Source organism: Triturus cristatus, chromosome 5_2, assembly GCF_964204655.1.
Source record: "Triturus cristatus chromosome 5_2, aTriCri1.1, whole genome shotgun sequence".
In the NCBI taxonomy this organism is placed as follows: domain Eukaryota; kingdom Metazoa; phylum Chordata; class Amphibia; order Caudata; family Salamandridae; genus Triturus; species Triturus cristatus.
This window is the reverse complement of record NC_140588.1, coordinates 103689005-103713691: the sequence shown is the minus strand read 5'-3', so window position 1 is coordinate 103713691 and position 24687 is coordinate 103689005. Positions and strand designations below refer to the sequence as shown.

Below are 24687 nucleotides of genomic sequence, written 5' to 3'. Positions count from 1 at the left end.
GGAGCAAGGTCAATGTTTTTTCCATTTTGCCTCGTAATTCAACTGTTGCGTGCTGAGCATCCTCAATGTCTGACACTCTGCATTCGACCGTGTCTATGCGTTCAGCGTGTTCATCTATCCTTCCTGACATGCGGTCCACGCGATACACTAGTGCGTCTATTTTCCCATCTATGGTGGTGAGCGTTGTATGGCGTAGATCCTCTCTTATCTCTGCAGTTTGAGATGGCCCTGCTGTTCTAGAAGGCTCTCGGTCTTCAGTGCGCGTTCCTGCACCTCCTCTCTGGTCGAAATGCAATTTAGTTTGCAGCTTGTCTGTTTTACCAATGTTGAGTGCGGCTGTGTCTAATGATAAAATAGTTCGGGGGGGGCGAGAGTAGGCCCCACAGATGTGATCTCAGCCCGATACTACTGCCATGCACGTCCTCCGAGTCAGCTTATCCTGGTTCTGTTGTTTTCTGTAGGTGTATGGAGTTGAAGGTATCTCTGTGCCTGCCCACGTTTCCCTTATGATCTAATGTGGCCCACTTCTCAGCCCTTTAAGGCACAATCTGTTCTTCACGATATCTGTACCATATATATAACCGACCAGTATTTCTGATGAGAGCCAGCTAAATCTCTCAGCACTCCTCCAAGCAATATTTAGTGTCCCCGGTGGGCGGCTCACATACGTGGACTGCGACCTAGTCCCGACGCGCTCCTCACCTTGTGTGAACGCTGTCCATATGGTTCAGCACGGAAAAGTAGTACAGCTCCATGGCAGTCTTGGACCCCAAACACCAGTATCGAACACCAGTATTCATGGGCCTCAGCGGTGTGCAGCTATTTCCTTAGGCCGCAATCTCCTTCAGCCGGTCTTAGCGCTCCGCGCGGCTGCCGGAAGCAATCCAGACCACTGCTTCCCAGGGACGCGTAGGCCGCACCCGCGCCAACTGCTCGGTTCAATTCTGGGCTTGCCTTAATGTGCTTTTCTAGTGTCTTTACCCCTTGCTCTGCGGCGTTCACAGCACATTATGGCTAATATTGTGGATGTGGGCCGCTGTTCTTCTTGCCCAGCCCAGGTCTCGTGGTGACCTTTTCCGGCCAAGTATCGGCATGCAGCACGGACCTGCCGGTCAAGCTCCGCAGAAGCCGCTCCGGCTCTCCTCCCGTACTATGCCTTTCTCGGGGGTCGCGCAGTTATCACCAGGGGGTACCTTGGGTGTGGGCGATCCGGTCCCTCACTTCAGGAGCCTCCGTCCCCTCCGCAGGTCGCTCTTCGGCGTTACGCCGCCGTAGGCCCGACCCCACAGCCGCGAGCATTGGTACCAGTTCATTCCTCCTTAGCTACCTGATGAACAATTTTCGTGGCCAATTCCGTCTTATTTCCTCTGCAGGGTCAGCAGCCCAGCCTCACAGCGTATTTTCATAAGGATTTGACACAGGATAATGGAGGATTATTAACACGGCGGAAGGAGCTCGTTCATGCAGCAGCCATCTTCGGGCTTGGCAAGCTCCGCCCTCCTGATGTGACGTTATAGTTAGGTGAAAACGTCAGTTAACACAACCTTCTAAACTCAAACAAGCATTAGCAATGACAATAGGCCTGGTTTATGAAGGAAAGTGGCTTTTGTTTCACTGATAGGTGTAGACACTCAATAAGTCATCATACATGCACTCTTTCATTCATCTTTGCACTCATGCATCCATTCATCAGTCTTCTGACTCATCCTTCTATTCTTCCTCTGACGCAACTGCAATAAAACACACAAACTCGACAACATAAGCAAAATAAATAGCAAGATAAATGTAAAGAATACAAGTATACGAATTCTAAACAAGGGGGTATATGTTTGCAATATTAAAACTAAACTTAGCAGCAGGTTTCTGTCTTGCAAATGGTTTGTAAATAGCCTATTATTGCTTAAATTTCAAGCATGGTTACCACGTATAGAACCAATATGTTTGCCATTTTGGAATGGTAAAACAATTATACACTATGGACAAACAGCATTACATAATGCTCTCCTCGTTTAGCGGAATTGGTCATGTGTCATGCAAATCACTGCAGATGAAATAAGTGGCACACAACCCATTAGCACTACCTGGAGAGCGGTAGTATACTCTTAAGAAACAAATAAATAGAGGAGAAATGAAGAAATGAAAGGGGAACTATAAATGGAGAAAATTCAAAATGGGAGGACTGCACAATCAGCCCTGATAAAGTAGCGCGCTCTTTATCAGGTGGATGCACACACATAATCAGAAATTGTATCATTTAAAGGAAAAAAGAGACAATGACTGATGCAAACTGACTCTTGCCCCATACAGTTTCCTGTCATGGATGGTTGCAGAGTGTAAATGATGCTCGGACACACTAGTGGCAGAACAGAGTGGACCCAAAGGTTCTCTATATATCAATGACAATATGTATGTATATATTATTTAATTATTGTCTTTTTTATTAGAATAGCCGGGCAGATATCAAAGAAGAGATTCTAGTAAGAATTATTACAGTGCACATCTTCTCCCTCCAGGTTTTGTCAGAGGCAGTAGACAACACCAAAATCATTCCGTCTAACAAAATACTTGTCAATAGGCTTTAATACGGATAAACATCAATCTACTCTTGAATGCCTGTTGATTTTAACATATGCTTTTAACAATCAATATGTGAAGCCTAATGTATTTATCATACGTTTTTATAATAAACAGACCAGACCTATGGCAACAGAAATATTTTTTTCTAATTAATCAATTAGGCTTGCAGCTATTATCAATGGCTTATACCATTACCAAATGAGGCTTCCTGTACTTAGCATACGCTTTCCCACAAGGCAACCATCAGGCCTACAGTCATAAAATTACAAAGTATACAAAATTACAGTTGGCAAAGCTAAATACTATCTCTTCTAAGGGGTCTAAAAAGGATTCTGACAGTATAAATCTTCTATACCCAGGGTTTGTCAGTTGGGGTAACCAGCACCAAAATTCTTGCAAGCAATGATAATCTGAGAGATTCCATGTAACAAAATACCTATCTGCAAGCTTTAATTCAGAGTAATACATTTTTCCCTTAAATACTTTTAGGCTTTAACATATGCTTTTCACAATCAGTATGTCAGGCCTACTGCCTTCATCATAACCTTTCATTATAAACAGTCAGGCCTATAACCTTTATCAACAGCTTTTCACCATGAGCAGCTAAGACGTACTTTTCCCACAAGGTAAACATCAGGTATCCTAAAATAAAATTACAAATATGTACCAAACACAGAACACACTTTTCAAAACAATAGAAATTCCCTAAGAATAGAACCTAATAAAGATTACTGTAGGGCAAATAGTCTATCCCTGTGGTTTGTTCAGGTAGGTCATCAAAGATTCCATCTAATAAAATGCCTGCCTTCAGGCTTTAGCACAGTGTAGTAACAATCCACCCTCGAAAGATGCTTGCCTTTAACACATACTTTTCGGTGGCCAAGATGGCAGCGTGAGCGGATGCGTTGTTCCTGATCTCCGCTCCCGGCTGTCCTACAGCATCGACTATGGCACTCCCAGCTCCCAGATCCCCGTCATCGGCTGTGTGGCTGCACAGAACTTGGGGCTGTGAGCAGCGGGGTGTCTTTGTAGCCCGACAGTGCTGGATTGGGCGACCCCGGATCGTCCCGCGGCCCTGGCGCCGAGGGCGGGGAGACACCAGGCCTGTTACACGTACCGCCGGAGGGAGACACACTCCGTACTTGCTGGCGGGCCCGAAGGGTGCCTCATCTCCATCACTGCTCCGAAGACTCAGGGTGCTCCCCTGCAACTTGCCCCCTGCGTCCATCAGTGGGTGAGTGCCCGGGCTCAACCCTGGGCCTGCAGCGCGGCCTTTGATGGCCAGACTTCTCGCTGGGAGCACCTGAACTGGCCCCCAGGCGTGTGTGAGGCCTGAACCGGAACGCCGCAGCGCTCGGTGAGTGCCCCCAAAGGAGCCGGTGCCCTCCGACCTCGCCCACAGGCCCGCTGGGGCCTCTGAAGCTCCCGGCTGTTGGCTGCGGCCTACTTGGGGCCTCCTGTGTGAAGGTGGGCACCGACGGAACAGTGTTTTCAGCTGGCGCTAGGGGAACAGCGTGGGACAGCGCTTATTGGGACGAATTGATGGCCCCCCATGGTGTGAGCACTGGCCATGAGAGAGGCTGTTGGAGACGCTTCAGGCCTAGCTGCAGGTGAGGCTTGCAACGTGGGGGAAGTGTCCGAGCTTCCTGGCCCCTGCTGCTTCTTGCTGGCGCTTCCAATTAGCAGGTCTGGGGAAGGCCTTTGCTGTACATTGGACACTGTTGGGGTTGAGGGCCGCCCTGGTGGGACTGTATCTGTGGTGGTAGTGGGCTGTAGGGTACCTAACGAAGTCACAGCATCGGTGCCTAACGGAGCCAGCCCTTCACCACAATTTGTGTGCGGGCCTCCCCCGAGAGCCTCACAGGGTCTGTTGGTCTTCACCGCCACATGCAAAGAGACTAGTGGAGCTGGGCCTCCTTGTGGCGGAGACGCGGCACGGCCTACGGAGTGCCTGGTGCAGCAGCAAATTTTCTGGGGGCCGGTGCGCTTACCAACCCCACCGTTGACCGCCTAGTACCGGCGCTGCCCTACAATAGCGACGGCCAAAAACTAAAAGGACAGATCTATTCGAGACCTCTGGCTGAAGTCCACGGGGGATGCTACGAGCTCTGACGCAACGCCAGCAGGGGACGGCCCTGACACCGCAGTTACAAGGGAGTTCTTGGAGGCCTTGTTCGCATCCCAAAGAGAGGACATTTTGGCCATCAAGACGAACCTGCAGGTGGATCTATGGGAGGTACAGAGAGATGTGGATGCTGTGGGGGAGCGGGTTGTCACCCTGGAGGACACTGCAACTGCCAGGGATGAAGAGATTGCGGTGCTCCAGCAAAAAGTATTGTAGCTGCGGGAGCCAGTCGTACTCTGAAGACCTGGAGAATAGGTCACGGAGGAACAATATTCGCATCCGTGCAGTCCCAATGGGAGCAGAAGGGGAAGATCTTGTGGGTTACGTGCATGAGCTCTTCCGCACGGTCTTGGGCACCCCAGCGGAGTCCTCAGTCAAGATAGACCGTTTCCACCGAGTGGGTCTGCCTCGTCAGAGGCATCGTCCCCCTGCTGACATCCTAATCTGCGTCCACAATTACACAGTGAAAGTAGAGATCCTCAGGACGGCCCCTGCTTCTCAACCTCTATTCTTCAGGGACCACACACCGCAGCTATTCCAGGATTTGGCAGCTAGTACCCTTCAGAAGAGAAGAGACTTCCGGCCCATCACTAACCACCTACGCTCGGAAAATGTCTCATATGCCTGGGGCCACCCCTTTCGCCTTATCTTTCATCTTGACGGGAAGCTGCACCAGGTCCCTTCCCGGTCCAAGGCATGCAAGGTGTTGAATATGTCTCTTGGCAACCTGCCTTCTAACTCGGAGACCTCCGCTCCTGGCACGCGGGGGCCTCCAAGGCGTGGGCCTAGGGGCGGCGGAATCTGGAACGTCTTCGCCATGACACGGCCGCAATCATCAAGGAACGGTCTGTAGGTCTCTGTACTTTGGCTGGCGCAGAAGGGGACTCTCTGGATGTTAACGAATGAGGGTAACATGCCTCTGTGGGTCCGGCAGTGGCTGTCCTTCATTCCTTTGGCAGTCCCCTTTGTCTCCTATCCAGCTTTCGTGATGGACCTGGTATATTTCTACTTTATGTTGTTTTACTGTTATGGGGTTTGTCTTTTTTGTTTTAGGGTGGGGTGGGTCCTCTCTCTGGTGATCTTTTTATTCAGGGCTCTTTTGCCAGGGCTCGTCCAACTACACGTACACACACGGTCCCCTATGGGACCCGCTCCCCATTGCTGGTCACAACGCCTTAGCCATAGCGTCCGATGGCTCTTCTTCAAATGATGGCAGTCCAGTTGTTAGTTTTAACATCAAAGGTCTTAACAACCCCGCTAAGAGGAAAGCAGTGCTCTCCTTGCTTAAACTTACGCAAGGGTGCCTACTCCAAGAAACTCACCTCCTCCACAGCGATACACACCGCATGCAACATAGAGGGTTTCCTATGCAGGTTTGGTCTTCGGGGAAAAATCAGAAGGGAGGGTACGGTGGCGGAGATTAAGGGGCGCTTCCTCGCGCTGCCATTATGCATAGGCTCCACCAATATTACAATAGCTTCACTCTATTCCCCCAATGAACACCAAGAGAAATTCCTGCTGAATGCCTTGTCCGAGGTCCTGCATACACCTGACTCCCTGGTGGGGGGTGGAGAGGGATTTGAATTTGTTTATGGACGCAGGGGAGGATCGCTCTTGCCCGAAATCAGGCGACACAGGAACCATATCGCAGAGATGCATGGCACTGCTTACACCCCTACGAAAGGGATTACTCCTTCTGTTCTGTTGCCCATAAGACATACGCCCACTTGGACCACTTCCTTGTCACCCAAGCAGCGGGGGCCTGTACCCAGGCCTCTACCATAGAGGCCAGCTCCCTTGTGGACCATGCTCATATCATCCTATCACTGCGCCTCCTGGTTGCGCAATCGTCCCCACCTCATTGGCGCCTACGGGACTCGCTCCTGCGGTCTCCGCAAGTGGTGGAGGATCTCTGACGTACACTGACTGACTATTTAGCACTCAACGACGATGGCACCACATCCTTGGCCTCTGTTTGGAAGGCGCTTAAGTTAGTTGCAAGGGGGGCTCTCATCGTCAAAGCAGCCTATGATAACAAAGTCAGGCAGGACAAGCGTCAAGATCTCGAGGACCGGGTTAAGAAACTCGAGGCTATTCACAAATGCACCGGTGCTCCTTGAATATGGCACCAGTTAGAGATGGTGCGGCTCCAGCTGAAGCGGTTGGACATTGATAGAGCTGAATACGCTGTGCTATGTCTGAAACAAAAATACTACGTAGGCTCTAATAGGGGAGGTCACATGCTAGCGCATTCCCTCCGCAGTCAGCAACAGGCCCAGGCTGTTGAAGTGGTTCGGGAGGCCCAAGGGTCGGAGGTAACGGATGACTCTGATTTTGCGGCGGCCTTTCTATGCGAGCCTCTATTCCGCCGAGTCTCCCACCCATGTAGACCCTCTTGAGTACTTACTTGGTGCAGCGGTTACCCCTCTTCCAGCTCCCGAGGCAGATGGGTTGGAGGCCCCTATTCAGATTGATGAGGTGGTCTCCACCATTGCCCGACTGAAGCTCATGAAAGCACCTGGTCCGGATGGCTTTAGTGCTCTTTTCTATAAGACTTACTGCGTGGAGCTGGCACCATTGCTCGCCCGACTATTTAGCTCATTTGCGGACACAGGCACCCTCATGACTTCTATGCTCCAGGCGACGACCTCCGTCATCCCCAACCCAGGGAAAGATTCGGTGTTCTGCAGTTCATACTGGCGGATTTCCCTGCTAAATATAGACGCAAAGCTATTCTCGAGCATCCTGACCCATATACTAAACCCTCTCATGCACGGCTTCGTTGATTTGGATCAGTCAGGCTTTATCCCGAGTAGGCAGCGCGGGGACAATATCAAAAGGATTTATCACCTAATTGATAAGGTGCACAGGTCAAAGGAGGAGGCTCTTCCACTTGCAGTTGACGCCAAAAAGGCCTTTGACGGGGTGCACTGGCCGTATTTGTTTGCCACACTAGAGCGCTTCAGCGTAGAGCTCAAGTTGGTGGCAAGCATTTATAGCGCCCATACTGCGCAGGTCAGGGTCAATGGTGTACTCTCGGGAGGCTTTGCGGTGGAGAGGGGCACCAGACAAGGCTGTCCTCTCTCCCCGCTGCTCTCTGCCTTATATATGGAGCCTTTGCTCAGCTGCTTCGGGACAATCCACAGGCGCACGGTATCCCATTTGGGACTGACCGCCATTTAATCAGCCTCTAAGCCGATTATGCCATTTTTTAGTTGGCACATCCCTTAACTTCGATGCCAGCCATTGTGGCAGATCTGCAGGCCTTCAGTCAGGTCTCTGGGTTTAAAATAAATTTGCAGAAATTGCAAGTGCTGAACCTCACTGTGAGGCACACCACCGTGGATGCTTTACAGGCCCAATTCGACTTTGACTGAGTGAAAGGGAGCATTACATACTGAGAGTTGGTTCTGCACAACATTCTGGATAAGACTGCAGAAGTGAACTATACTACTCTACTCTCACGCATCCGGAAAGATCTCGCCCAATGTTGGCGTCTACCCCTGTCGTGGCTCTGTAGACTGGCCGCGATAAAAATAAATGTCCTACCCTGGGCCCTGTATCTTTTCCAGACCCTTCCCCTTCTGCCTCCACCAAATACGCTCTCACACATCCAACGGCGATTGAACGCTTCATTTGGGGCCCGATCTTGCCCAGACTGCAGAAAACTTTGCTACAGCGCCCTCAGAAAGAGGGCGGTTTGGCTTTGCCCAGCTTCACCCGCTCTTTCCAGACCTCACTACTGCGTTATCTTGTAGAATGGAACCGTCCCATGACGGAGAAGCACTGGGTATTCATGGATCAGACAGTTGCTGGTCGGCATATCTGGAGGGAGGTCTGGCTGCCTAGGTCAGCGCGCTCCTGGTGACTCTATTCCTCACCAGTCACCCGCCCCAACATGCTAGTCTGGGACAGGGTGTCTAAGCAGGCAAACCTTACCACTTTCCCTTCTCCCATGTCTCCAATTTTTTCAAACCCCGATTTCCCTCCTGGGATGGACAAAGGCGCAGGTGTGCGTTGGGTGGAGGGCGGTGTAAGCGTCTGGGGCATCTGTTCGATCTGCAGGGCCATATTCCCTTTGAGGAGCTCCGGGAGGGCTATGGCCTAGGGGGTTTGGACCTTTTTCTCCACACGCAGATGTTGCATTGGACATCTGGTCCCCTTGTACCTCCCCTGGTCAGCAGACTGAGGCTACTGTTTGAGAAGTGCCTCTTTCTGAAAAAGGATGACCGCAAGCTCATCTCCGAACTCTATACCTTCCTCACACAAAGAGCTAAAGGGGCTTGTTCCGTGGGTTAGAGGCGGTGGGAGGCAGAAATAGGTTGCACCCTTTCAGACAAAGAGTGGGAGGATATTTTTTACAGGTCACATCCTTTTGCACATTCCATGGCCCACACTGAGGCCGCATTTAAAATCATATCCTACTGGTATTATACCCCGGCTCAATTAACTAAGTAGAGCTCTCAGTGCATCGGCCTCTGCTGGCATGGCTGCGGCAGTCCGGGTACCCTTCTTCACTTGCTGTGGAATTGCCCAATGTTTACGAGATACTGAGACAAAATCCTCAATGAAATTGACAAGGCCTTTAACACTGCCATCCTGAGATTCCTTGCTTACACTATCATAGGGCTCCCCAACGCTCTGACCTTTCCCTGGCGTTCAGACTAAGGCAAGCAGATCGCCTTGGCTTTGAATGCTGTGCACCGGGTTTTACTAGCGGGCTGGAAGACCGTCAAGATCCCAGACCACTCTCAATGGCTGCTCCAATTGTGATCCCTCCTGGGTATGGAGCAATTGTCTATGGCTACACTCGGGGACAAATCTGTATACCCTAAGGTCTGGGCTCCCTTCATCTCAATCTTATCCTCAGAGTTCCGGGAACTAGCATACCCTGCCTATTTATGCCTTCTGAAGCTGGTCTCTGAGAGTCAGCAGGGAGGCTAGTGTGTGCGGCCCCTGAAGAATTCACCTATTCCCTGGGGGACTAGTAACCTTTACTTAGTGTATACATATGTGTATGTCTGAGTTTACTCATGGCTCAGTGGGAGAGACGAGGGGTAGGGGTGGGGGAGGGCACTGGGTTTTATCTGTTTTGAAATTTGGTTTGTTTTCTTCCCTTTCATTTTGGTTCATTAAAAGCAGACTTACTCGCCTCAAGTGAGCCAAGGTGTGTCTTTGTTCCCATCCTATAGTAATAGGATTGTTTCTTGTTTTATTATGTCGAACACGGCAGGTCCCAAATGGGGTGTAGGCGACATACTGTGTTAATTACCTACTTAGTCGACTCATGAATCATAAGCTCCGTTTCCTTTCCTTTGCTCGTGATGTCGCTGGCCCAGTGGGTTGTAGGCAACGATGCACTGTATTTTCTTTTTGTGTTCTGCCAATAAAAATCGACTTAATTCTAACACATACTTTTCACAATAACTAAGGCATTCTTGCTTTGTCATAACTTTTCATTATAAACATATCACACACAAGGAATCTGACATAACTTTTCCCACTGAACTGATAAGGCCTCTACCCCTTTACCAATATCTTGACACTATATACAACCCAGGCCTACGGAAGTGCGCAAAAGATAGCAACCGTCAGGCGTACATTTATAAAATTGCAAATATGTACAAAATTACAGTCAGCAAAACAATATAGAGCTCCACTCTTACAAGAACCGTCACAGTGAAATTCTACTCCCAGGATTTTTTTTCAGAGTGGGAGTTCAAAACCATTGCCATTGCCTACGGTGGTAATCTGTGAGATTACATGCAACCAAATACCTTACTACAGCCTATAACATAGTGTGACAACAATCCACTGTTTACAGTATTCTTTTCACAATAAACAAGTCAGATTTACTGCCTTTGTGATCACTCTTCATAATAAACAGGCCAGACGTATGGTGTTAGGCATAACATTTCCCTGCACACCAAATACATCCAACTGAGGCCTCCTGTTCTGAGTTTATGCTTTCCCACAAAGCAGCCACCAGGCATACAGTCATAAAAATATAGTATACAGAATTACAGTTGGCAAAGCAAAATGCTAACTCTACTTATAGGGCCTAACAAGGATTCTGACAGTGCAAATATTCTCTAACTACAGTTTGTCAGAGGGGGTGACCAACACCAAAACCCTTGCCTTCTATGATAATCTGAGAGATTCCATGTAACAAAATACCTCTCTGTAGGCTCTAATTCTGACTAATAACCCCCTTGGATGCCTATTGACTTTAACATATGTTTTTTGCAATCAGTATGTAGGTCCACTGTATTTATAATAACTTTACATTACAAACAATCAGGCCTACAAATTATATCATTGACTTGTCACCATCAAAAAATCACAAAAGTTATCAAACAGAAGAAAACCCCTAATAGAGCCTAATAAGAATGATCATAGTGCAAACCTAATACTCTCATGATTTATTTGGGTAGGTGACCAACACCAAAACCTTGTCCATTAAGTAATCTGCGAGATTCCCTGTAACAAAATACCTGCCTAAAGGTTTTACCACAGTGTAATAGCAATCCGGCCTTAAACCTATTGCCTTTAACACATGCTTTTACAATAACCAAGGCATACTTGCTTTGTCATAACCTTTCATTATAAACAGATCACACCGAAGGAATCTGACATAACTCTTCCCAGTGAACCAATAAGGCCTTTAGTCTTTACCAATAGATTGACACTATATTAATCTCAGACCTTCTGAAGTGTGCATAAACAGCCAGTCACACATTTATAAAATTACAAATATGTACAAAATTACAGTTGGCTAAACAACATTCAACTCCCTCTCAAAAGAGCCTATCATGAATCATCACAATTAAATTCTGCACCCAGGATTTGTCAGTGTGAGTGACCAACACCAAAACCCTTGCCTACCATGTTAATCGGTGAGATTACATGTAACTAAATTGTAACATAATAAAATAAAAATCTACTGTTAGAGGCCTATTGGCTTTACCATATGCTTTTTATAATAAATAAATTAGGCCTTCTGCCTTTGTAATATCTTTTAATAATAAACAGCCCAGACATATGGCAGTGGGAATAGCTTTGTTCTGCACACCAATGAAGCCTTTAGCTGTTAATATTGGCTTAGCACCATAACCAACTTGAGCCTACTGTACTGTACTGAGCATAAGCGTTACCACAAGGTAACCTTCAGGCATGCAGTAATAAAAGCACAATTGTATACAAAATTACAGTTGGCAAAGCAAAATAGTATCTCTCCTAACAAGATTTAACAAGGATTCTCACAGTAAAAATCTTCTGTACTCATGGTTTGTCAGAGTGGCAAACCAACACCAAAACCCTTGCCTACTAAGAGAATCAATGAGATTCTATTTAAAAAAACAACTATCTGTAGGCTTTAAATCAGAGCACTAACAATCCACCCTTAAATACCTATTGACTTTATCATATATTGTCCTGAATCAATATGTCATCCCTATTGCCCTTATTGTAACTTTTTATAATAAACAATCAGGCATATGGCCTTTATCATTGGCTTATCACCATAACCAATGTAAGTGCATTTCACTGAGTGTAAGCTTTCCACAAGGTAACCATCCGGCATACAGTTGTAAAAGTGCAAATGCATTAAAAATGACAGTTTGCACATCCAAATGCTTTCTCTCACGCGAGAGCCTGATAAGGATTATTGTAGTACACATCTTAAATCCCCACAGTTTTTATGGGTAGATCACCAGCACAAAAACCATTGCCTGCTACAGTAATCTGTGAAATTCCATATAACTAAGTACCTGCCTACAGGCTTTGGCACAGTATAATTACAATCCATCCTTAGCCACAGTGCAGTGGTACAAGAACAAAAAATAAAATCCATCCTTAAAAGTCTATTGTATAAAGGCCATGCCTTTCACAATAAGTAGGTTAGGCCTACTAACTTTGTCATAACATTTCACAATAAACAGATCAAACCTGTGAAATCTGCAATGCTTTTCCCATTGAACTGTTGAAGTCTTTACCCTCTAACATTGAGTTTCCACTTTACCCAACACTGGCCTATTCAAGTGCACATAAACTGGCAACCATCATGCATAAAATTATAACATTACAAACATGTTGAAAATGCAGCTTGCAAATCAATATACAACCCCACTCAACAGGGCCTAACAAGAATCATCCTAGTAAAACGTCGCATAGTTTGTCAGAGTTGGCAGCCAACGTCTAAATTCTTGCCTACTACAATCACATTTGAGATTCCATGTAACAAAATACAAAATACCTATCTTTAGGCTTTAATATAGAATAATAACAATTCACACATAAATGGCTGTCAGCTTTAATAAATGCTTTTTTTAAATACATACGCCAGGCCTAGTGCCTTTATCATAACATTTTATAATAAACAGATCAGGCCTATAGCCATTATCATTGGCTTGCCACCTTAAGCAACTCAGTTCTGATACACCGAGTATAAACTTTGCCACTAGACAAAAATCACAATACATGCAGTCTTTTTATTGAAACCACACAAATTCAACTCAATCAAATCCTATACACAAGGGGGCCAACATGTGGGTGGTACCTGAACCCCTCTCTCAGTAGGACTCTGCAAGCTTTATTTTGTTGATCACATAAGGTGACCTAAAAATTCATGTAGCTTAAGGACTGCCCTCCACCCATCTGTGCAGCTGCCAGAGAAATACCATGAATTATCTAGTTATCTAAGACACTTTTATAGCATTACAATGTTATATGATGCCCCTGAAAGTTCCCGCTCAGGCAACTGGATAAATAAACAAAATCATCACAGCTGTGTGGAGGGCAAACACACAACTTCTGCCCAATCAAGACATGGACTCCTGCCTCCCAACATGTGGGCGGAGCCAACGTCCCTCTCCTGCTGATTCTCACATAATTGTCTGGCGACAACTGCACTGTGCTGTTAAGCCAGACCATAAAAAACACTAAAATCCTCCAGTTATTGTTAACTGAAGTAACTATATCTCATGCCCCTGCCATGCACAGTGTTACCAGTAGTGATGTAATTCCAGATGTTTTATTGATGTTATCAATGAGGTCATAGAATATGTTATGAGTGATAAAATATGTGAGGTAATAAGCAGCGCGTGGCCTGGACGCGAGTAATTGTTACTTCAGTTAACTATAACTCAGTGTTTTTTTTGTTTTAAATGGTGCATTTTAACTGACTTTTTAACCTAAACATAACTTCCCTTTAACCATTGTTTTTTCTCAGTGAATTTCTAGGGTTTTTAATGTGCAGAAATATTTTTTTACCATACCTAAATGTAGCAAGGATTTGCGCCCAACCCCGTTGGAACTCACCTACGCCAACACACACAGCTGAAGACAGGCCCTGCCCCTAGATCCCCGCAGGCGGCAAACACCCCCTTGCTGGCCAACTACTAAGCTCCCATGGTCTTGCACGCCCTATGGCCCCCTTTTTTGTGGTGCCACAGTGCTTCAGCAAAATTATAAGGAGGCCTCTCTGAGCCACATGATAGTACCACAGTACTGCAGTGACAAAACATTTTTTTTATTTTTATTTGACCCCGGGTATGGGGGATTGGGGTTCCCCTAACCTTACCTCTTTCTCACTTTTGCTTGTTTTGTATTCTATGACACAGGGGATCGAGTCATAAAATGTTGCAGCCAGCAAATGAGATCGCGTGCTTTCACCTCGCTGTGAATCGGTACTCCACAAACTATCGCAACGGTGCCACGGCCTGAAATATCTATACATTTTTAATGTTAATTTCTCAAAAATTACTGAACAGATTGACACCAAATTTAAAAAAAAACACTTTCTGGGTAAGGATCTAGCTTTCTGCCAAATTTGTTGTAATTCCATTCAACCTTTCTAGAATATCAGTCCAATGTGTGGTAAAGTACCAAGAGGTAATACAACACATTGTAAAACATGTATGGTAAAGGCATGCTTGCCAAAAAACTGATAATGCCGGTAGGATTCAAACAGCAGACTCAGTGCTTTGTGACTGTGCTTCACTGGCTGGGGCACTGTAAGGCCTGAGCCACACAGCTTATACTAGTGGAAGAGCTACATGCAGTCACCAAACGTCCATTTTATAAGTTAGAAGGAGCTCAACTTGATTTGAGAATGGATTGTTGACCATGTGACTTTACACACTTAAGTAAACAAACCACTATTATATCTTAGAGACAGAACATCGACATTCACTGATCTCTTAAACCCAGGCCGCACAGCACAATGTTCAACCAAGCGTGGTGGATATAGTGACAGGAAGAGCAGGTATAATTTTAAATAGCATGAGTGTGTGCCTCTTTGAAGTGTCTCCTATATCAAACATATGTGTGTGTGTGTGTATAAGTTTATGTGTATTTAATACCTATAAATATACACACATATATTACCCAGTGGCGGTCGCCACACGGCAGTTATATTTAGGTCAGCTGTTCCATAGGAAAAACGGTTTTTGTGTTGCTAGTAACTTTGGCACTTTTTGACGAATCTTCACAAAACTTTCACAAAGGTGCTACTTATTGACTAGATCGTGCATGGAATATTACGGGGTGATCCGTCAAACAGGGGCCGAGAAAAAATGCAAAATCCCCGTTCATTTTCCATTGACTTCTTTAAAACAGGCTACCCTAAAACCTGCTGAACTGAATTACACCAAATTTGGCAGGAAGCTAGATCTTCTTCTGCCGATTGTGCTTTTTTGTAATTTGGTGTAAAAGCGTTCAGTGGTTTCTGAGAAGTGTATGGTCAATACTAATTGTATATCTGGACGGTTGTGTCGGCGAGAGCCTTGAGAGACTCTTGCGGGGTCGCCAATTTAACAAGAATTTGCAATGCAATAGGTCTCGCATTTATAAGATTTTGAGCTATTGGCATTGTAAAATTACAATGCCTTTTTTTTATGTTTTGGTTTTAAAACAAATAAAAGGCATTGTCATTTACAATGTCAGTAGCATAAACTCGCATAAAAGCAGTGTGTGGAGTGCAGCAGTGTGCGGCGTGCAGCAGTGTGCGGCATGCAGTAGCGTGTGGTGTGCAGCAGTGTGTGGCGTGCAGCGGCTTGCAGCGGTGTGCAGCAGTGTGCGGCGTGCAGCAGTGCGCGGCGTGCAGCAGTGTCGTGCAGCATGCAGCAGTGAGTAATGCAGCAATGTGCAGCAGTGTGCGGCGTGCAGCATTGTGCGGCGTGCAGCATTGTGCGGCGTGCAGCATTGTGCGGAGTGCAGCATTGTGCAGCGTGCAGCAGTGTGTGGCGTGCAGCAGTGTGTGGCGTGCAGCAGTGTGTGGCGTGCAGCAGTGTGTGGCGTGCAGCAGTGTGTGGCGTGCAGCAGTGTGCGGCGTGCAGCGGCGTGCAGCAGTGTGCGGCGTGCAGCAGTGTGCGGCGTGCAGCAGTGTGTGGCATGCAGCAGTGTTTCGTGTAGCAGTGTGAGGCATGCAGCAGTGTGTGGCGTGCAGCGGCGTGCAGCAGTGTGTGGCGTGCAGCAGTGTGAGGCGTGCAGCAGTGTTTCGTGTAGCAGTGTGGCGTGCAGCTGTGCGGCATGCAGCAGTGTGCGGCAGTGTGGCGTGCAGCGGCGTGCAGCAGTGTGTGGCGTGCAGCAGTGTGTGGCGTGCAGCAGTGTGTGGCGTGCAGCAGTGTGCGGCGCGCAGCAGTGTGTGGTATGCAGCAGTGTGTGGCGTGCAGCAGTGTGTGGCATGCAGCAGTGTGTGGCATGCAGCAGTGTGTGGCGTGCAGCAGTGTGGGGCGTGCAGCAGTGTGGGGCGTGCAGCAGTGTGGGGCGTGCAGCAGTGTGGGGCGTGCAGCGGCATGCAGCAGTGTGTGGCGTGCAGCAGTGTGTGGCGTGCAGCAGTGTGTGGCGTGCAGCAGTGTGTGGCGTGCAGCAGCGTGCGGCGTGCAGCAGCGTGCGGCGTGCAGCAGCGTGTGGCGTGCAGCAGCGTGCGGCGTGCAGCAGTGTGCGGCGTGCAGCAGTGTGTGGCGTGCAGCGGCTTGCAGCGGCGTGCAGCAGTGTGCAGCGTGCAGCAGTGTGCGGCGTGCAGCAGTGGGCTGCGTGCAGCAGTGTCGTGCAGCATGCAGCAGTGAGTAATGCAGCAGTGTGCGGCGTGCAGCAGTGTGCGGTGTGCAGCAGTGTGCGGCGTGCAGCAGTGTGCGGCGTGCAGCAGTGTGTGGCATGCAGCAGTGTGTGGCGTGCAGCAGTGTGTGGCATGCAGCAGTGTGCGGCGTGCAGCAGTGTGTGGCATGCAGCAGTGTTTCATGTAGCAGTGTGAGGCATGCAGCAGTTTGTGGCGTGCAGCGGCGTGCAGCGGTGTGCGGCGTGCAGCGGTGTGTGGCGTGCAGCGGTGTTTCGTGTAGCAGTGTGGGGCGTGCCGCAGTGTGGGGCGTGCCGCAGTGTGGGGCGTGCAGCAGTGTGGGGCGTGCAGCAGTGTGGGGCGTGCAGCAGTGTGCGGCGTGCAGCAGTGTGCGGCATGCAGCGGCATGCAGCAGTGTGTGGCGTGCAGCAGTGTGTGGCGTGCAGCAGTGTGCGGCGTGCAGCAGTGTGCGGCGTGCAGCAGTGTGAGGCGTGCAGCAGCGTGTGGCGTGCAGCAGTGTGTGGCGTGCAGCAGTGTGTGGCGTGCAGCGGCTTGCAGCGGTGTGGAGCGTGCAGCAGTGTGCGGCGTGCAGCAGTGTCGTGCAGCATGCAGCAGTGAGTAATGCAGCAGTGTGCGGCGTGCAGCAGTGTGCGGCGTGCAGCAGTGTGCGGCGTGCAGCAGTGTGCGGCGTGCAGCAGTGTGTGGCGTGCAGCAGTGTGCGGCGTGCAGCAGTGTGCGGCATGCAGCAGTGTGCGGCGTGCAGCAGTGTGTGGCATGCAGCAGTGTTTCGTGTAGCAGTGTGAGGCATGCAGCAGTGTGTGGCGTACAGCAGTGTGCAGCGGCGTGCAGCGGGCAGCGGCGTGCAGCAGTGTGTGGCGTGCAGCAGTGTGCAGCGGCGTGCGGCGTGCAGCGGCGTGCGGCAGTGTGTGGCGTGCAGCAGTGTGTGGCGTGCAGCAGTGTGCGGCATGCAGCAGTGTTTAGTGTAGCAGTGTGAGGCATGCAGCAGTGTGTGGCGTGCAGCGGCGTGCAGCAGTGTGCGGCGTGCAGCAGTGTGCGGCGTGCAGCAGTGTACAGCAGTGTGGCGTGCAGCGGCGTGCAGCAGTGTGTGGCGTGCAGCAGTGTGTGGCGTGCAGCAGTGTGTGGCGTGCAGCAGTGTGTGGCGTGCAGCAGTGTGTGGCGTGCAGCAGTGTGTGGCATGCAGCAGTGTGAGGCGTGCAGCAGTGTGAGGCGTGCAGCAGTGTGAGGCGTGCAGCAGTGTGAGGCGTGCAGCAGTGTGTGGCGTGCAGCAGTGTGTGGCATGCAGCAGTGTGTGGCGTGCAGCAGTGTGCGGCATGCAGCAGTGTTTTGTGTCGCAGTGTGAGGCATGCAGCAGTGTGTGGCGTGCAGCGGTGTGCGGCATGCAGCAGTGTACGGCGTGCAGCAGTGTGTGGCGTGCAGCAGTGTGTGGCGTGCAACAGCGTGCGGCGTGCAGCAGTGTGCGGCATGCAGCAGTGTGGCGTGCAGCAGTGTGTGGCGTGCAGCAGTGTGCGGCGTGCAGCAGTCTCGCATTTGTGAAAGTTAGAGTTTTTAGCATTTAAATCTAATGTCCACGGCCCACTTTCACTTTCGTCCGTTGTTAAAGCTTTGTTGTCTTTATGGGGCCATGTGTTTGAAACACATGGCCCCATAAAGATAAGAAAGCTGACCCTTTGAAGTAGTATGATGGCGAGGCTGACTGCAAAGTTGAAAACACTCCATTAAAAGCTCAGTTTTTCTTTTCTTCTGCAGTTTTATATAACGTGAACTCTACCCTAAGATATTGGAGTGCGTTCACGCCCTTAATTACATCGGCCACGCCCCTTTGAGAGACCCTCCAGTTTATTCATCCCACTTAAAGCCCTGAGTTTGACCATGTCGTTTGTATATTCTTGTGTGTCTATTAGCTGTTTGCACAGATGCTGTGCTGGGTGTGGAGGAAAAGCGTTGCCGTGTCCTGTCCATCCTTGACTTCCGACAGCGACTACAAGCCAGGCTAGAACTCTGACAAATGTCTTTCACCCCTACTGCCCTTTCCAGCCTGCCCCTCCCAACAGATCAAATTAAGCTGTTTTGTGTACTTCCACGTACAAGAGTGGCTGTAAAACTCGGAATGTACTAACTAGGGAGGGGGTGGATCAAACGGAGTGGGAGGTGTATGGGCGAGCGCAGACAGTGCAACACGAGCAGTCTGCACATGCACTCTACAACATAAAAAACACCACTCAAAACACACACGCACGGCACCCCCACCACGTACCCAGATCCGCCACCTATGCCCATGTTTGACTGACAAGGGAGACAATCCAGCAATCTAGGGAAGCCGAGGAAAAGAGGCTCACATCAAGCAGAACTATGCAAAGACTTGAAATCAACTGGGCCCTTTAAAAGTTTAGAACTGACAAGACGATCAAGTTTAGACAATCATCTATTTGAAGTCTGCATCAACACCATACACTAATAAATGCAAGGCCGATATTTATTTACACCTTATTAGATGGTCTTACACTTTAGATGAGATCTTGTTGTACATTATTATCCAATCAACAGTGCATTAAAGTAGGAAGGGAAGCGGCCGTACGGCCGCGAATGTGAAAGTGATCAAGATCACGATAAAACATCAAAGCGGCGAAAGTGAAAGACAACGAGTGCTTTCAGGCTGCCAAATGGTGCGCGCGCCCGGCACACATGCACAGTAGTTGGCGGCCTGAAAGCACTCGTTTGCACTTCCAAAAGTGCTTACTATAAGTCTCGCCAGAGCAGCGCTAAAGCGCTGTCTCAGGCGAGACCTAAAAATGGAGCATTGTGATTGGCTAAGGGAGCTTTATTTCCCCTGGGCAATCTTGCTCCCGCGTAAGTCGGACCCCCATGGGAGAAGAGCGCTCCGATTTGCTGCCAGCAATATGAGAAAAATTTTGCTGGCAGCCATTATGAGACCGGGGTCTCCTGAAGTAAAAAAAGAAAAATAATATAAAGGGCAGGGTAGGGCTACTCTGACCCCCTAGGCCCCATTAGGAGGGGCACAGAGGGACTCCCCCACGGGAGCCAAAATCAAAGTAAAATTGGCAAAGATTGCCGCGATCCAGCTAGACTCAAGAGGGATTGGTTAAAAAATAAAATGGCGATCAGTCCGCATTCATTAACTGTAAGCCCCGGAGAGCCCACCCTCGGGCCATATTTAATAAGGGAGCGGGCCTTGTGGCATGGCCAGCCAATAAATGCTCTGGGGAGCCCACCTCCTGGGCCAAAATCATAAAAAAGGGAATGGGGTCTGTGCTGTCCTTCTCCTTCTCCCCGAGTCTCCAGAGGCCCGGGGACCTCATCCCTGGGGCCTAAATAGCTTAAAATTTGGAGGGCCCTCCTTCCGAGCCATTTAAAGCCCCGAGGAGCCCATCTCTGGGGCTGATTACTTGAAGGGAGGAAAAACCATGTCCGCTCCCAGCGGGCAGGTGCTTTAAAAATGCTCCCGCCCACTAGGAGAGGACTTTTGATCTGTTTCCCTACCTGCACTGATGCAGGCAGAGAAACAGATCCAAATATTGCTCGCCCTGGAGGGAGCAGCATTAGTAGCTGCTCCCTCCCGGTGGGAGCAATGCAGTCTCCCGCAGCATGTGGGGATACGGCTGGGGCAGCGGAAGCCTTGGGTCTACCACTGTGGCCCCAACGAGTATATGGTGGATGCCCTGGGGGGACACCAGGGCACCCACCTTTAAGTCATGAGGGCCCTGGGGGATGAGGGCCCCATGGGGCCAATAACGGCTCAGAGAGGGGGGCCGCACAGCTTCCCTCCCTTTTTTTTAAATGAGAGCCCTGGGGGATATGAGGTCCCCCAGGCTAGGGCAGTGGGTCTGTGTGACCTCCCAGCAGCGTGGGCAGGGGAGGAAAGTCTGCTCCCAGCCAGTGATAGATTTAAACATGCTCCCACCTGCTGGAACAGATATTGCTCCCATCTGGACAGTATTGCTCCCTCTGGGCAATAGCTGTGGCAGCTCCCACTCCATGCAGGGACCCAGGAAGGCTTGGCTTGGGGGAAGCACAGCCCCCTCCCCTTTTTGAAGCTAATTTGGCCCTGAAAGATGTGGTCCTCCGGTTCCTATGAAGGTTCGTAAGGGGGTTGCATGGCCCCCTCCCCTTTATTGCATTTGGTCCTGGGGACAGAGTACCTGGGGCCTAATGAGGCTATAAGAAGGGGCGGGTGGCAAGTGACCCCCCTTCCCTTTTTTTTTATTGCATGCAGCCCCAGAGGATGGGGTCTCCGTCGCCTATCACTGCAAAGAGATCAGAGGCTGTGTGCCCCCCTCCCCTATGTTTAGTTTGATTTGGTCCAGAGGGATGGGGCCCGGGGCATAATAAGGTTCGAGGAACGAGCCCTGTGGCCCCCTCCCCTTTTTAATTGCATTTGGCCCTGAGGGATGCAAGCCTACTCCCATTGGTAAAAGCGTTGCTTGGTGGGTGCACCAGGTGTGCACTGGGGCACCCATCTATAATTTAGAGAAGCCCCAGGGGATGGTGTCCCCGGATCCAAAATAGGCTCAGGAGGGGGGCACGTGCCTCACCTTTCCTTTTTAATACAATTTAGTCCTGTGGATGGTGTCCCGATGCCTATTTAGGCTTATGAAGGGGGTCAGGCACCCCCTCCCCTTTATATATATGTTTTTGCCATTGGGATGGGGTCCCGGGCTACTATTGGCTTGGGGAATGGGCCATGCACCCACTCCCTCTAACATATATGGATTGGTCCCAAGGGATGGTATCCAGGGGGCTACTATTGACTCGGGGAGGTGGGCTGTGTGCCTCCTGCCCTTAAAGGCCTTAGAGGATAGGGCCCCTTCTGGCTCAGGGAGGAGGGCCACCGTGCCTCACCCTATTTTTTATAAATTTAATTTGGCCCCTGGGTCATGCGCCCCCCTCCCCGTAAAAAAAATGCTTTCGGGATTGAGGTCCCCGCAGCCCGAAAGTCAACCCTATTCCGCACGCGCCAATGGCCCTGAGCCGTGTAGGGTTGGCAGGCACTGAATTCAGCCCCCTGCTGTGCACAGCAGGAGGCAGTCTACAGGATGGGTTTGGCTGCCTGCGGGGTGTGGGATTTGGATGCAGCCAGCCATGTCCTGCGGCCAAGCCCAAGCACGCACGACCTAAGGATGTGCGCGGCTTGGATTTCCCTGCCTCTGTGGGGAAGCGCCTTAGGGTCTGGTCATACCCCCCGCCGCTGCGCACAACCAAACGTCATGCATGGGAGCAGTTGGCTTTACGTATGATAACAAAATATTACTTTACGTACATAAAACACTAGAAATTCACTGAAAACACCAACATCCTTCATGGCATGTTCTACGGTATCATTTATGACATCACTGATGACATCATGTTAGTTTGTTTCATAGTTTACATAGTGGTGGGTATCTACCATATTACTTCTCTACCTAATTTTGTACAGCCTGTATCCAGCTAATGGATGTAAGTGTTTACAAAACACATGTGCTCCTAGTGTATCACAGGTGTGTAGAGGTATTAGACCAGGGATCACCAACAAGTAACTCGGGAGCTACTGGTAGCTCGCCAGTACCTTCAAAGTAGCTCTCAGAAGAGAAGTAAAGCCCAGTATCAAATTCAGAGATTAGGTGCCTATTAAAGAAGGCAGGACTGCTCATCTCAAGACCCTTGGAGTGACGGCCAGCCAAACCTAGGGCAGAAACGCATACTATCACTATATTCAGTCAGTACCTGATCTCAATATAACTAAGCCACAAGGAGATTGGCATGTTGTAGTCCCTGCTTTATCAATCACAACATGTGTGTGAACAGTGGAAAAGAAGTACAGCAGTAGTACCCTGAGCAGTAATCAGTGATGACCCACCAAATTGCGGGACTGCCGGAGTCAGAGTGAAAATGTGTCAGTTGGGTGCATGATCAGCAAAAGACCTGAGGAGAAGAGGGCCTGATCCAGACCATAGAAAATTAAGAGGCTTATCAGCATTTATGTGCATCCACATTAAACACTATTGCTTCCTGAAAGCTACCCCTGGTGTCAAGGACCACCAAATGTGTATGCTAGCCCCCATCATAAGGATGTTATCTCTGACAGAATTGGGCCGGTTCGTGGCATATTAGTGGCAATGGCATATAAATGGTCACACTTTACTATTTTGGGTATTTTTGGTCTAGTTGTGGTATACTAGCAGCCATCATTGACATACTAGGAGCATGACTGGCCTACATTTACCTATTCCTGGCACAATAATGGTCATAACTGATATACAGTCTCTGGATTTAATTCTGGAATATTGAGTTTGATTGCCCACAGTGGAAAGTAGTATCTGATACAAAAGTGTGCATTTTCAGAAACAAATGAATGATAATTCAAGCTGAGCTGTGGAGACCGACTGCTGTACGTATGTCCTTTGTGCAGTAGGGCATGTCAAGATTTGGTTGTTACTTCTTAAGTCAGGTGGGAGCATTTTCTATTAATGAACGATTTAACAGTATTTCTGCTGGTAACCACACCTGGAATACTTGGGTTGTAACTACTGATAATCCTGCGTAGGGTGGTCATACTGTACTGTAGTCACTATTTAACAGTTATAAAAGTTTCTAGTAGCTCAGGAAGACTTTCCTTGAGCAGAAGTAGCTCTCACTGCAGAAAAGGTTGGAGACCCCTGTATTAGACTCATTATAAATCTTTGTACTCAGGAGTAACTGTGTGTGCAGTGACAATTGACGACTTCTGTCCACTATGTTCAACACATGTTTTTTGTTTTACGAAAAAACTATTCAACAGGGCAAAGATTCCACATAGTAGATACTAAGTATTTTATTCAACCTTGAGTATTTTGACAGGTTCCTCTTAGCATGACAATTTTTATATAAGATAGAAGACTGTGTGCACCAGGTTCTAACCTATGGACATGTGCTTGATTAGCGGCGTAGCCCCTCTTCACAAGCCTCCTTAGGCCCTGAGCACCCCATCCCCCAGGGCCATATTTATTTTAAAGGGGAGAGGGGTGACCCCTTCGTCTTGCCTTTAATATAGTTGGGTGCCCGCATGTTGGGGGTCGCGGGGAGCCCAATGGCCCCGAGGCCCATCCTGCTCCTCACATGGTGCGGGAGCCGGCATTGCTTCCACCCAGAGGGAGCAGCTATTTATGCAGTAGTGCGTGCAAGGGAACAGATCTACAGTCTTCTCCCAGCCTGCAAAAGCATTTGTAAATCTCCAGCGAAGATTGTGTTTTCTCCCGTTTGGCGAGACGTTTGAAAATACTTCCACCAGGCAGTAGGAAACACGCTTCCCTGCCCGTGCCGGTATGGGCAGGGAAACTACTGTCTCCCTGGAGTGGATTCCCGAGGACACCGAAAGTGAGCTGTCCTAGGGGATGGGGCACCATGGCCAAGTTTCGGGGGGGGGCATGGGCGGCCCACTTCCCCTTTGTTTTAAGTGACAGCTCCAGGGCGGGAGGGGACTGCATGCCCTCCTCCACTTGATCAAGACTTTGGGCCCTGGGGGATGGGGTCCCCGGGGCCGCAAACTGCTCGAGGAGAGGTGCTGTATGCCCCTCCCCTATTAAATAGATTGGGTCTCGGGGGGACGGGGTCCCCAGGTCCACAAATGGCTCATGTTCCTTCTCTCCATATACTTAAATAAAAATGGCTGGCAGCATGTTTTTTTTAATGTTCTTGCTGTGATCCTGCTGCAGTCCGGGATCGCAGGAAAATCATTAAATGTTTTTAAAAAAATTGGGCCTGGATGTGTCACTCTGTCCGCCCCCCCCCCCCCCCCCCCCCCCCTTCCACGGGCCTAGTGGGCAGGGTATCCTTACCCTGCTTCCCTATAATATTATTATTTATTTTCACTTCAGGAAAGGGGACATTTTTCTTATGTTGCTGGCAGCCAATCAGACCGCTTGCTCCTGTAGGAGTC

The 24687-nt window shown here is 49.2% G+C and overlaps 1 protein-coding gene across 3 annotated transcripts in view; it reads left to right on the top strand.

Moving 5' to 3' along the window:
* Positions 1-24687, top strand: part of PIGN (phosphatidylinositol glycan anchor biosynthesis class N) — an 862819-nt gene that overhangs the window by 663226 nt on the left and 174906 nt on the right. The window lies entirely within an intron of this gene.